This window comes from Haematobia irritans, chromosome 3 (genome assembly GCF_050003625.1).
Source record: "Haematobia irritans isolate KBUSLIRL chromosome 3, ASM5000362v1, whole genome shotgun sequence".
NCBI classification, from domain to species: domain Eukaryota; kingdom Metazoa; phylum Arthropoda; class Insecta; order Diptera; family Muscidae; genus Haematobia; species Haematobia irritans.
In genome coordinates this window covers 94,146,948-94,148,834 of record NC_134399.1, presented here as the reverse complement: position 1 = coordinate 94,148,834, position 1,887 = coordinate 94,146,948, and the positions used below count along the sequence as shown (strand labels likewise).

Below are 1,887 nucleotides of genomic sequence, written 5' to 3'. Positions count from 1 at the left end.
AAAAATTTGGAAGTTGTTCCAAAAGCACCCCAATAAACACAGGATGAGCGTTTTTCAAATGCAACACCTCTTCAGTTTGAGGGTAAATATCATTTTCAACATAAATTCAACTTGACTTGAAAAAGCTCATCTTCAATTCATCTTCAAATTGTTTGCGAATTACAACCAATTTGGCAAAATGTTGACGAAAACTTTGAAAATGTGTTGAAGATAATTGGAGAAAACTTTGACAAAACACTACCCTGAAATGCAACGAAAAAACCACATGGTTTTCAATACTACTTTGGACAACAAAGTTCGTGGAAGAAATACAAAAATGTGGAAATTTTTTAATAATCAATTGAAATTGCTTATAATAATTGGTAAGTAAAACTAAAACACGAAATGAAAACTTTAAGGAAGTCACTAAACTCAAATCTCTTTGCAGACAACTAAAATATTTGGATGCTGATTCTTGGACACCTTAAGAGGCTGGCCGATGAAAAATGGTAGTGGCTTATCGAGAAGAGAAAGTTTCCATAAATCAAAGTGCAACCAAAAAAACTTGGTATTTATGCTTTTCCATATCAACAACTACTGGATGATAATTCGCAATCCACAAAATAACAAATTAAACCGATGATGCGATATAAATTAAACTATCGATGTGATATAGTTTAATTTATATCGCATCATCGGTTTAATTTGTTATTTTGTGAATTGAAATTGCTGGAAATTTATTCCAATTATCTGGACATCAAGTTCCTGAAAATTGCCAGTATTTTAATAACAACAATTTTGTAACACCAACGTTTTTGAGGAAATCACGAAGTACGTGGTCAGTTGGAAGAAATACAAATTGGTAAGTCAAAATAAAAAGTGAAATGAAAACATAATGGAAATCACAAAACTCGATTGTTTTGCAGAAAACTAAAATCATTGGATGGTATATTCTTGGAAGATGTTGGCCGATGAAAAACCAATAAAGGGAACAACAAAGAAAAGTTTTCAGAAAACTTACAAAGTGCAATCAATTAAACCAAACTGCAACAATTCCTATATCAAGAACTTCTGGATGAAAATGTGCATTACATCAATTTACATCCCGTCATCAGTTTGATATTTTGTGATTTCCTCTTGCTGGAATCTATTCTAACACACAAGCCAGCAAGTTCCTCGATAGTAATTATTTCAAATTGCCAGCATATTAATGACACCAACATTATGGAGGAAATGGAATTATACATGTAAAAATGTTTAAGATATTTAAAGATGTATTCATAGTTTTATTTATTAATACGTTTAATAAGATAATTACATTTTGATTGGTATTATATTATTATTTTTATATACTATTAATGTTATTTTTAAGATTATTATATTTGTTAACGAAAAAAATAATAAAATTTACAAAATCCCTAGAAATTTAGTATTGACTTTCAGTTAGAACTAGGATTGACTTTCATACAAATTGTGGTTTGAAAGTATTCGCAACAATGGTGATTTTTTATTTTTCTCACATTGAAAACTGTTTGAGAAATTATTGAGTAGCGATGCATTTCAATTTGAGGATTACAATTGAGAAATTATTGCTATTGTGTTGAATTTTACTGTTGAGGGTAATGTCTGTTTTTTGTTGAGAACGCGATTTTCTCAACAATTTCTCAACTTGAATATTACCCTAATCCTTTGAAAAAATGTTTGAAAAATTATTGAATTTTAGTATTTTTCAAACGTTTGTGTTTATTGGGACAGCTTAAAAACACTTCCAAAAATGTTCTTAATTTTAACTATCGCTTTTTCTTCAAATTTTTATTGGGCAATTTTAACTTTTTTTGTTTCATGGGTTAAAAACAGAGTAAGGGTATAAAATGATACAAATTATTAAAATTTTGTCGAACAAAATGC

At 28.9% G+C, this 1,887-nt stretch overlaps 1 long non-coding RNA gene across 2 annotated transcripts; it reads left to right on the top strand.

Annotated features, from left to right (window-relative positions):
• On the top strand, window positions 1-1,404 carry LOC142229589 (uncharacterized). Of its 2 annotated transcripts, XR_012720438.1 has the most exons (4): window positions 25-82; window positions 211-362; window positions 428-841; window positions 906-1,404. It is a non-coding gene; the product is annotated as an uncharacterized LOC142229589 (long non-coding RNA). The 2 variants fall into 2 exon arrangements; XR_012720437.1 differs by having other exon boundaries at window positions 1-362.
• Window positions 1,405-1,887: the final 483 nt, after the last annotated feature.